Below are 11,475 nucleotides of genomic sequence, written 5' to 3'. Positions count from 1 at the left end.
AAATAAAAATATTTTTTTTATTTTAATTTAATTTTAGAATTATTCTCCCTCTCATCTCTTTTTATTTATTTATTTTATTTACTAACACCTCTCTTTTTCTTAAAAAAAAAATTCGAACCCTCTCCCCCACTCTGTGTTCGAATTATTCTCTCCTCTTTTCTTCTACTCACATAAAGGAATCTCTATACTGTGACATAGAGGATTCCATACTTTCTTGTTCTCTTCTCTTTCATATGAGCAGGAACAAGGACAAAGGCATTCTTGTTGAAGTTGATCCGGAACCTGAAAGGACCTTGCAGATGAAGCTAAGAGAAGCTAAAGCACAACTCTCTAGAGAGGACCTGACAGAAATTTTCGAAAAAGAAGAAGACATGGTAGCCGAAAATAACAACAATGCCAACAATTCAAAGAAGATGCTTGGTGACTTCATTGCACCCTCTTCTGACTTCTGTGGAAGAAGCATCTCAATTCCTGCCATTGGAGCAAACAACTTTGAGCTTAAGCCTCAATTAGTTTCTCTAATGCAACAGAATTGCAAGTTTCATGGACTTCCATTGGAAGATTCTCATCAGTTCTTAGCTGAATTCTTACAAATCTGTGACACTGTCAAGACCAATGGAGTTGATCCCGAGGTCTACAGGCTTATGCTTTTCCCTTTTGCTGTAAGAGACAGAGCTAGAACTTGGTTGGATTCACAACCTAAGGAAAGCCTGAACTCTTGGGAAAAGCCGGTCAGTGCTTTCCTGGCCAAATTCTTTCCACCTCAAAAGATGAGCAAGCTTAGAGTGAAAATCCAAACCTTCAGACAAAAGGAAGGTGAATCCCTCTACGAAGCTTGGGAAAGATATAAGCAATTGACTAAAAAGTGTCCTACTGACATGCTTCTAGAATGAAGCATCATATGTATATTCTATGATGGTCTGTCTGAGTTGTCAAAAATGTCATTGGACCATTCTGTATGAGGATCTCTTTATCTAAAAACTCTTATAGAAGCTCATGAACTCATTGAAATGGTTGCAAATAACCAGTTCATGTACACCTCTGAGAGGAATCATGTGAATAATGGGACGCCTCAGAAGAAGGAAGTTCTTGAAATTGATACTCTGAATGCTATATTGGCTCAGAATAAAATATTGACTCAGCAAGTCAATATGATTTCTCAGAGTCTGAATGGATTGCAAGCTGCATCCAACAGTACTAAAGAAGCATCTTCTGAAGAAGAAGCTTATGATCCTGAGAACCTTGCAATGGTAGAGGTGAATTACATGGGAGAATCCTATGGAAACACCTATAATCCTTCATGGAGGAATCATCCAAATTTCGCATGGAAGGACCAACAGAAGCCTTAACAAGGCTTCAATAATAATGGTGGAAGAAATAGGTTTAGCAACAGCAAGCCTTTTCCATCATCTTCTCAGCAACAGACAGAGAATTCTGAACAGAGCCATTCTGGCCTGGTAACCATAGTCTCTGATCTATCCAAGACCACACTAAGTTTCATAAATGAAGCAAGATCCTCCATTAGAAATTTGAAGGCACAGGTGGGTCAGCTGAGTAAGAAGATTACTGAAACTCCTCCCAGTACTCTCCCAAGTAATACAGAAGAAAATCCCAAGAGAGAGTGCAAGGCCATAACCATGACCAACATGGCTGAACTTGGAGAGAGTGAGGAGGACGTGAGTCCCAGTGAGAAAAGCCTCATGGAACGTCCTCTGGACAGAAAGGAGTTTCCCTTTGAGGAACCCAAGGAAGATGTTGACAGAGGAGAGTTGGTCCTTCAGTTGAATGAGGACTACCTTGTATTCAATACTCAAGGTTCTCCTTCTGTAACCATGGAGAGGAAGCATGAAAAGCTTCTCTCAATACAGAGTCAAACAAAACCCCCACATTCAAACTCTAAGTTTGGTGTTGGGAGCCGCAGCCAAACTCTAAGTTTGGTGTTGGGAGGCCACAACCAAACTCTAAGTTTAGTGTTGAGAGGCTCTAACCCTGCTCTGATTATCTGTGAGGCTCCATGAGAGCTCACTGTCAAGCTATTGACATTAAAGAAGCGCTTATTGGGAGGCAACCCAATGCTATTTAATTATATCTATTTATTTTCCATTGTTATTTTATGTTTTCTTTAGGTTGATGATCATGTGAAGACACAAAAACAATTGAAAAATCAAAAACAGAATGAAAAAAAGCATTAAAAATAGCTCACCCTGGAGGAAGAGCTTACTGGCGTTTAAACGCGAGTAAGAAGCATCAGACTGGCGTTTAACGCCAGAAAGAAGCATCAAGCTGGCATTAAACGCCAGAAACAAGCACCAACTGGGCGTTAAACGCCAATAAAGGGAGAAAAGCTAGTGTTTAACGCCAGAAATAAGCAGTAGTCTGGCGTTAAACGCCAGGATTGCACTCTAAGGGCGTTTACACGCCTAAATGGAGCAGGGATGATAAATCCTTGACCCCTCAGGATCTGTGGACCCCACAGGATCCCCACTTACCCCACCTCTCTCTCTCTCACCTTTCCATAACATTCTTCCCCAAAATAACCTCCACCAATCACCTCCATCTCCCTCCCAAACCCACTCCTATATAAGCCCCTTATCACTCCTTCCTTTTTAGAAATCATAACCACCTACAACCCCCCTTGGCCGAACCACTCACATATCTCCATCTCCTCCATTTTCTTCTTCTTCTTCCCCCTTCTTTATTCCTTTGCTCGAGGAAGAGCAAACCTTCTAAGTTTGGTGTGGTAAAAGCGTTGCTTTTTGCTTTTTCATAACCATTTATGGCACCTAAGGCCGGAGAAACCTCTAGAAAGACGAAAGGGAAGACAATTACTTCCACTTCCGAGTCATGGGAGATGGAGAGATTCATCTCACAAGCCCATCACTAAGAAAAGGATGGAGCAAACAAGAGAGCCCACTCATGGACCTCAACAAGAGCATGAGGAAGTTCCTCATCATGACATCCCTGAGATGCCTCAAGGGATGCACTTTCCTCCACAAAACTATTGGGAGCAAATTAACACCTCCCTAGGAGAATTAAGTTCCAACATGGGACAACTAAGGGTGGAGCACCAAGAGCATTCCATCCTCCTCCATGAAATTAGAGAAGATCAAAGAGAAATAAGAGAGGAGCAACAAAGGCAAGGAAGAGACATAGAGGAGCTCAAGCGTTCCATTGGATCTTCAAGAGGAAGAACTAGCCGCCATTACTAAGGTGGACCCGTTCCTTAATCTCCTTGCTCTTATTTTTCTGTTTTTCGAAAATTTTGCTTTATGTTTTATTTATGTTTGTGTCTTATTACATGATCATTAGTGTCTAAGTGTCTATGTCTTAAAGCTATGAATGTCCTATGAATCCATCACCTTTCTTAAATGAAAAATTGTTTTAATTACAAAAGAACAAGAAGTACATAATTTCGAATTCATCCTTGAAATTAGTTTAATTATTTTGATGTGGTGACAATACTTTTTGTTTTCTGAATGAATGCTTGAACAGTGCATATTTTTGAATTTGTTGTTTATGAATGTTAAAATTGTTGTCTCTTGAAAGAATGATGAAAAAGGAGAAATGTTATTTGATAATCTGAAAAATCATAAAATTGATTCTTGAAGCAAGAAAAAGCAGTGAAAAACAAGGCTTGCAAAAAAAAATGGCGAAAATAAAAGAAAAAAAAAGAAGAAAGAAAAAGAAAAAGCAAGCAGAAAAAGCCAAGAGCTCTTTAAACCAAAAGACAAGAGCAAAAAGCCAGTAACCCTTTAAACTAAAAGGCAAGGGTAAAAACGATCCAAGGCTTTAAGCATTAATAGATAGGAGGGCCCAAAGGAATAAAATCCTGGCCTAAGCGGCTAAACCAAGCTGTCCCTAACCATGTGCTTGTGGTGTGAAGGTGTCAAGCCAAAAACTTGAGACTGAGCGGTTAAAGTCGTGATCCAAAGCAAAAAGAGTGTGCTTAAGAGTTCTGGACACCTCTAACTGGGGACTCTAGCAAAGCTGAGTCACAATCTAAAAAGGTTCACCCAGTTATGTGTCTGTGGCATTTATGTATCCGGTGGTAATACTGGAAAACAAAGTGCTTAAGGCCACGGCCAAGACTCATAAAGTAGCTGTGTTCAAGAATCAACATACTGAACTAGGAGAAATAATAACACTATCTAAATTCTGAGTTCCTATAGATGCCAATCATTATGATCTTCAAAGGATACAGTGAGATGCCAAAACTGTTCAGAGACAAAAAGCTACTAGTCCCGCTCATCTAATTGGAGCTAAGTTTCATTGATATTTTGGAATTTATAGTATATTCTCTTCTTTTTATCCTATTTGATTTTCAGTTGCTTGGGGACAAGCAATAATTTAAGTTTCGTGTTGTGATGAGCGGATAATTTATACGCTTTTTGGCATTGTTTTTAGGTAGTTTTTAGTAGGATCTAGCTACTTTTTAGTATATTTTTTTAGTTTTTAAATAAAAATCACATTTCTAGACTTTACTATGAGTTTGTGTGTTTTTCTGTGATTTCAGGTATTTTCTGGCTGAAATTGAGGGACCTGAGCAAAAATCTGATTCAGAGGCTGAAAAAGGACTGCAGATGCTGTTGGATTCTGACCTCCCTGCACTCAAAGTGGATTTTTTGGAGCAAAAGAAGCCCAATTGGCGCGCTCTCAATTGCGTTGGAAAGTAGATACCCTGGGCTTTCCAGCAATATATAATAGTCCATACTTTGCTCGAGTTTTGATGACGCAAACTGGCATTTAAACGCTAACTTCCTATCCTATTCTGGCGTTAAACGCCAGAACTGAGTTACAAGCTGGATTTAAACGCCCAAACTGGCACCAAAGCTGGCCTTTAACTCCAAGAAGAGTCTCTACACGTGAAAGCTTCAATGCTCAGCCCAAGCACACACCAAGTGGGCCCCTGAAGTGGATTTCTGCACTATCTGCACTTAGTTACTTATTTTCTGTAACCTTAGTTACTAGTTTAGTATAAAAACTACTTTTAGAGATTTATTTTGTATCCAGTTTTCATATTTCGAAACTGAGACCATTGTACACGTTTGGAGGCTAGCCTCACGGCCATGCCTAGACCTTTTTCACTTATATATTTTCAACGGTAGAGTTTCTACACCCCATAGATTAAGGTGTGGAGCTCTGCTGTTCCTCATGAATTAATGCAAAGTACTATTATTTTTCTATTCAATTCAAGGGTATTCTTATTCTAAGATATTCATTTGCACCCAAGAACATGATGAATGTGATGATTATGTGACACTCATCACCATTCTCACCTATGAACGCGTGCCTGACAACCACTTCCGTTCTACATGGAAACAAGCTTGAATGCATATCTCTTAGCCTCCTGGTTTACGATCAGAGTCTTCGTGGTATAAGCTAGAATTGCTTTCTTTAATTGCTCTCTTTACTTTTCTTGTCATTTATTTTATTGCCCCTTCTATCAATCAAACCCCCTTTGTTCCTTCATAGCCAATAATTGAGCACTTCATGTCAATTCCGTGTGAGACGATGAAGAGAGAACTTTTGCGTGGTCTAGAATTCAGAATAAATTCCCGTTGCAAGTATAGCTTCTAAACAAACAAAAGTCCTTTCTTACAAACGTTTTGGTTGTCACAAGTAACAAACCCCTTTGAAATTGATAACCGAAGTATTTAACCTCGGGTCGTCTTCTCAAGGAACTGCAGGGAAGTTTGTTCTTATTATTGGTTATGAAGATTATAAATTGGGGTTTTGAAGATGAGGGACAAGTAATTTAAATTGCAATTAAGATAAGTAAAAGACTGTAAAATAAATAAATAACTGTAAAACACGCTTTTGGCAAGGTATGAGAAATTGGAAGTCCTATCCTAGTTATCCTTATCAATGATGACGAAGATTGAATCTTAATTCCACTTAGTTAGCCTTTACTAGAGTAAAGGAAGGTCAAGTGACTAATTAGTTTGATCTTCAAATCCTAGTTAATCCCTAAGGAAAGATTGGGATTATTGAAGTTCAATTTAATTAGCAAAGATAACAATTATCAATCACGTTGAGTTTGATAAATCCCGAGTTACTGATTTCTTAACCAAGACCAAAAGGGAAAAAGTAAATCTACTGGAAAAAAATGTCTTCAGATTGGAAGCAACAGTAACATAAATAAAAGGGAGCAATAATAAACTGAAATACCTCAAATAACATTAATTCAAAGAACAATCTGTAACATAGAAGAATTCATAAACTGAATTGAGAAAATAAACACAAAGGAATGTTGAACCTGATAGAAAGAGATAATCCTGAAAGCAAAAGAAATCCTAATTCTAAATCCTAAAAGAGAGAGGAGAGAACCTCTCCCTCAAAACTACATCTAATTCATGAATACTAACTAAATTGGAGACTCTCCCTGAATGGATGCATTCCCCCACTTCATAACCTCTGATATGTGCCTTCTGGACTTGGATTTGGGCCAAAAAGGGCTTCAGAAATCGCTGGGAGTATTTTCTGTAATTTCTGGTGCGTGGCCTCTGTCACGCGTCCGCGTGGGTCACACGGTCGCGTCATTTGGAGTTTTCCTTGCCACGGGGTCGCTTCAATCATGCGTCCGCGTCATATGCGTTTCGCTCAAGGCGCGCGATCGCGTCAATCATGCGGTCGCATCACTACCATTTCACGCTGGCATGCGGTCGTGTCGTCCATGCGACGCGTCACTGCCAGTTTCTTCAAAAACTCTGTTTTGTGCTTTCCTTCCATTTTTGTATGTTCCCTTTCCATCCTTGAAGTCATTCCTGGCTTAGAAGATTTGAAACTACTCAACACACGAATCACGGCATCGAATGGAAGTAGAGGGTAATTAAAAGAATTACTTTTAAAGCATAGGAAACATATTTTTCACATACATCACATAATAAGGAAGGGAAAGTAAAACCATGCAATTAACATGAATAAGTGAGTGAACGATTGAATAAATCACTTAAATTAGGCACAAAATATATCATAAAATATGGGTTTATCAACCTCCCCACACTTAAACAATAGCATGTCCTCATGCTAAATCCAAGATAAAGAGTAAGGTAAGGTTGAAGTGGTGGAATCTCATGCAATGCAATCTATTCTAAATGCAACTACCTAAATGAATCATGCAATTCTAATTTTTATTCACTTGTATATAAAACTTACATGTAGTCAAATTAATTCACATTCTCAAGGAATAATATATACATAGCCAAACCTTAGATAATGATTAAACACTTTTACAATTGAGATGGAAAAGAAAAATATTTTACAAACTTGCAAGACAATTAGCAATTTAAGCAGAGATATATGTTGATGAGCTATTGAACCCTCACTGGATTTTGTGTTTACTCTCTAGTCACTCAGTGTTTATTGGGTTAATCACTCTATTCTTCTTTTTATCCTTACTTTCCATAACTTTGTTCTTCATCTAACCAATCAACAATTATAGAATATAGGCATACAAAAATCATGAGGTCTTTAATTAAGGTTGTAATGGGGCCAAGGTAAAGGTAAGGGTATATGTATAAGGCTAAGTGAGCTAATAAGTGAATCCTTGATTAGTCTAAGATCTCACCTAACATACATATTTTGTAAAGCAAAGCTTCTTTACCTATTTTCCATATTCTTCCCACTTTTTGATGTTACATGCTCATATTTTAATTTTGTCCCATGTGCATTGCTTTATTTTGTATCCCCTTTATTTAAATACTGAAAATTTATATATATATATATATATATATATATATATATATATATATATATATATATGTATATTTTAAATGCACATGGTAATTAAATTATTTTGATTCCACATGAGCATGCTTCCCAAAATTTTTATTTTGAAATATCTTATTCTTTTTAACTTTCTACCCTTTGTTTTTATCATCCATGTTCCCATAAGGTTCCCTACACTTACACAATACACAATTTCTATCTTAAGCTAACCAAGGATTCAACTTGGGATTTTTATTTTATTTTTCTGCTTAAGGCTAGTAATGTAGTTATAAAACAAGAGGGGATTTAAAGGCTCAAGGGGGCTAATGAGGGTGATGTAAAAGGTAGGCTAATTTGGGAATAGTGAGCTAGAATCAAACAATGGCCTCAATCACTTTCTTGGTATGTATCTATATTTTATAATCGGACATATAGATTAAAACAAAGTAAAGAATACCAGAATAAATAAGAAGGGCAGAACACACAGGAATAAAATATTATGGTTTAAATGTAACCATGCAATTAAGCTCAAAACTCACAGGCTGTGTATTCTCTAACTCAAAAATCATATATCAGTTATATATGTCAAGCAAGTAAAAATTAAGAGTTCCCATTATTCTCAATGTAAATCTTAAGGTGGCTTTAAAGTTCTAGTGTTTCTCCTTGATGAAATGTTGTTAACTAACTAACATGTAATGCTATACATACAAGGTGTGGGTTGTTTTTATTCTGTTAAAGTCTCTAGTTTACTTTCCTTTTATATTTTTAATTTAAACTAAGTTATCTTATGCTGAAAAGGGTAAACTATACCAATTAATCCATATTTTCTATAACTAATAGGTTAGAATTGTAACTAAACTAAATGGCTAAAATATGAACTAAAGTGCAACATGCAGAAATATAGTAAAAATACATGAAAATAACAATGTATAAGTACTGAGAAAATAAAAAATAAAAATAAAGAGAAAAATACAGAAAAATAATAAAGTAAAAAGAGTCTGTAGTGGTTCACCAAAAAATACGCCAGAGATGGCGACCTCCCCACACTTAATATGAAGCATCGTCCCTGATGCTCACTCAAGCAGGGTGTGAAGGGGTGTCATCACTGGAAGGTTGGGGTGCCAGAGTCTCTGTGGTGGTGGTTTGAGGATCAGCCTGCTGCAGAGGAGGTGCTGACTGAATAGGAACCTCTGGGTCTGCAGCCTGAATCTGATGCGGGGCCTCCTGATGTGATGCAGCCTGCTCTGTGCCTGTCTGTGTAGCCTTTCTCTGTGGATGGGTCTCCGCCTCGTGATCATCCGCCTCCTCCTCAGATGGCTCTGATGGGGTGTCAGGCTCAGAGGGGATGTCGTTGTCAGAACGGATCATCAACTTCAGGTGCTCATAGCGTCGCTTGTTGCGACGCTCAGATCTCTCATATCGCTGCCAGTTGCGGCGCTCCATCTGGTCTAGCTACTGAAACAGGCGGTGCACTAGGTGATAAACTGGTTCTGAGGCAGGTGGAGGTGCAGTGGTGGTAGCAGGGGTAGCTGTAGAGGAAGAGGGGCCGGCAGATGGTGTGGCTGTCTTATCAGTAGGAGTGAGGAATAGAGGTCTGTAGCCCAAAGCCAGAAAGTTCCTGCCGTGAGGGATAATTTTCTTGCATTCTGCAGCAGGTGGCTTCTTATCAGCATCCTCCCAAGGCACATCAGCTTGACGGCCAAGCTGTGTAATCAGATATGGAAAGGGGAGAGTGCCTCGGACGTGGACCCTAGCCATGTAGTACCGAATGAAGCGTGGCAGGTACAGGTCCTTACCCTCCATCACACACCATAGGAGGGTGATCATAGCGGCAGGTAGCTCCGTCTCGTGAGTACTCGGCATAATAAAGTTGCTTAGGATCTGATGCTATAGCCGAGCCTCATCATTCAAGTATGCCCGCTTGATTCCCTTAGGCATGGTGGTGTTCTGACCCATGACCCATGGAACAGTCGGGTCAAGGGCGATCCTTGCCTTGATGGCATCCCAGTCAAATTTCATGAAGCGCATGTCCTCCTCAGCCTGTTGATAACCATCTGGCTGATCGGATTTAGGCAGGAGCTTCAGAACATTCTCTATGGCCTCTTCAGTGACCAGTATCTGCTTTCCTCTTAGGTTCACTGCATCTAGGAAAGTTTTGAAGTAATTGCAGTAAAATTCTCTTACCCAAGATGCATTGACCTCAGTCAGGTTTCTCTCCAGGAAGAACCAGCCTCTTTGTTTGATCTGATCAGAGGTGTATTGCTGGAGTTCTTCTGGGATCTTCAGAGTCCTCTCTAGGTACAGGTTCCTAGAGGTTGCAAACACCGGATATTTCAGCTCGCAGTATCGGTTTGCAAACTTAATGGGATTAGTAGCAGGGAGTAGCTGGTCAGCCTTCTCCTGCGGGGTAAAGTGTTTCTCCCACCAGGAGTCATCATACATGATGTCCAGGATGGACATGGAGGATTCTCCTCTTTTCCGTTGGCCATTTGTTGCCTTTCCCTTTCCTTTTCTTTGGGTGTCAGACATCCTGAAAAATAAAAAACCAGGATATAATAAAAACAGGAAAAAACAAGTATGCAAATCACAAAATAAGCATTTAGTGGCAAAGGAGCAGTGGAGTAATGAAAATGAGTTAAGTAAATGTGCATTAAGGATTAAATAGGAGTTAAAAATCCGAGAAGAAAAATTAACAATCCAAAATGTATTAGAAATCATGTTAATTAGGAAAAATTATCATCATGCCTTGGTTAGAAGGTTAAAGAGAATAGTGAAAAACCAGAAGAGATGTTTTGAAAGGTGAGGTTGGTTAGGAATGAAAAAAGAATTTAGGAATTTAAAATTAGTGAATTAGTAAAAAGTGGGTTAGAGTAAGGGGCATGATGAACATTTTCTAAGTAACAAGCATTCTCAATTAGAAGCTACAGTTAACTCATATCGAAACAAGGGAATCAGGTTGATGATGAATCAGAAATTGGAAGCTAAACATAAAAAAATGCAGAATATGAACCAGGAAATCAAAAAGAATAAGAAAGCTTGCCCTGGTATTCATGAATTGGGTGGGTAAAAGCAGAGTAAAGCAGAGTTCAAAGTGCCAACACCAAGACATGAATGGAAACAAAATAGTTTACAGAAAATTGGGCAGCATTCATGCTAAAATTGGATGTTCCCGGAAAATAAACAGTAAGCAGGACAGTTCATATGAATTAAAACAAACTGCAATTAGGTATAAACAAGAAAGAACATTCATAATAGCAGCATGAACAGTACGAACAACATATGAACAAAACTAACATCACAGCAACAGCAGAATTGCGAAAATTATGAAACAAGAAGCACAAACAGCGCAATTAAACAGGCCTAAATTTGCTAACCACATCCTAGGCTACCTAACCACCTAGAATCCACTACAACATGCATATCTAACTAGCCTAATGATGAACATAAACAAAAAAATATGTAATTAACAGAGAATTGAAAGAAGGGTGGCGTTCGGCAGAACCTGGTAGGCGTATGAATGAAAGTGGGGCAGAGAGATGGCTGGGGGATGGTGGTGGTGGTGATGCACGAAAACTTGTCTCTCAACAATTTCCCTCGGCAAGTATACCGAATTATCGTCAAGTAAAAACTCACAATAGAATGAGGTCGAATCCCACAGGGATTGATTGGTCAATCAACTTTAACTAAAGGAATATTCTAGTTGAGCTAAGCAGAATTTGATGTGAGAGTTGTAGGAAATTAAAAGGCGGAAAGTAAATAGCAGAAAAT

The 11,475-nt window shown here is 38.7% G+C and overlaps 1 non-coding gene across 1 annotated transcript; it reads right to left on the bottom strand.

Moving 5' to 3' along the window:
* Positions 1-776: 776 nt before the first annotated feature.
* On the bottom strand, positions 777-884 carry LOC148580623 (small nucleolar RNA R71). The gene has a single exon (XR_015899048.1). It is a non-coding gene; the product is annotated as a small nucleolar RNA R71 (small nucleolar RNA).
* Positions 885-11,475: the final 10,591 nt, after the last annotated feature.

The sequence above is a fragment of the Arachis ipaensis genome, chromosome B10 (assembly GCF_059453495.1).
Source record: "Arachis ipaensis isolate K30076 ecotype BB chromosome B10, ASM5945349v1, whole genome shotgun sequence".
Taxonomy (NCBI): domain Eukaryota; kingdom Viridiplantae; phylum Streptophyta; class Magnoliopsida; order Fabales; family Fabaceae; genus Arachis; species Arachis ipaensis.
The sequence above is the reverse complement of the archived record's forward strand: the minus strand, read 5'-3'. Positions and strand labels throughout refer to the sequence as shown.